The following is a 1,067-nucleotide window of genomic DNA, read 5'->3' as shown; positions in this document are numbered from 1 at the left end:
TTTTATGTATTTTGCAGGTCTATCTTTTGTTATGCACATGTTCACCAAAGTTATGTCTTCTTAATCTATTGTGCTTTTAATCGGTATATAGTGTTCTTCCTTATCTTTTATGGTAGTTTTCATCCTGAAATCTATTTTAATCAGAGATTCGTATTGCCACTCATGCTTTTTCCCCCTGTTTTATTTTACCCCTTCCTTCTTCTCTTTCACCACTCATGCTTTTATGTAGCTGCCATTTGCTTGGTTTGTTTTTGTTTGGGGTTTTTTTGCAGTCTTTGATTTTTAGTCAGTCTTTTTCCTCATTTTTCAGCTGTGTCTCTTGTAGGCAACATATTGATTGTTTTGGGGATTTTTTTTATCCATCCTGTTACTCTTTATCTCTTAATTGGTGCATTTAGTCCATTCACATGAAGTATTATTATTGACATGCCAGGATTTATCACTGCCGTTTTGCTGTGTTTATCTGTTACTATAGTCCATCCACTTTCCTTTGCTGTCTTGGTGTGAAAGACTTTCATTAAAACTTCTTATCAAGTCAGTCTTGTTTTCAGTAATTCCTTTAGTTTCTATTTTTATGCAAATGACTTAATTTCTGCTTCATATTTGATGGACAGCTTTGCTGGACATAAGATCCTTAGCTGGCAATTATTTTCTTTCAACTTTCTGTACATGCCATTCCATTGCCTTCTTACTTGCATGGCTTCTGCTGAGAAATCAGAACTCATTGTTTCTCTTTTGTAGGTGACTCTGTTTTTCTCACACTACTTTTATTTGATTTTGGAGAATTTGATTATGATATGATTTGATGTTTTTCTCTTGGGGTCTGGTCTGTTTGAGGTTAGTTGAGCTTCCTGAATGTAGATTTCTTTGTCTTCATAATGTCTGCGAAATTTTCTTCTAATAACTCTTCCACCATTTTCCCAGTGCTTTCCCTGCCCTCCTCATGTTCAGGGATTCTCATCATATATATGTTGTCTCTTCTGATGTCCTTCCACATGATTCTAACGTTTTCTTCAGTTGCCATCTGTCTCCTCTCTGTTTTGTCCAGGCTGGGTTTAGAAGGGGTC

Source organism: Elephantulus edwardii, unplaced genomic scaffold, assembly GCF_000299155.1.
Source record: "Elephantulus edwardii isolate Elephantulus edwardi_28Jun2011 unplaced genomic scaffold, EleEdw1.0 scaffold00252, whole genome shotgun sequence".
In the NCBI taxonomy this organism is placed as follows: domain Eukaryota; kingdom Metazoa; phylum Chordata; class Mammalia; order Macroscelidea; family Macroscelididae; genus Elephantulus; species Elephantulus edwardii.
Note: the sequence above shows the minus strand (reverse complement) of the source record.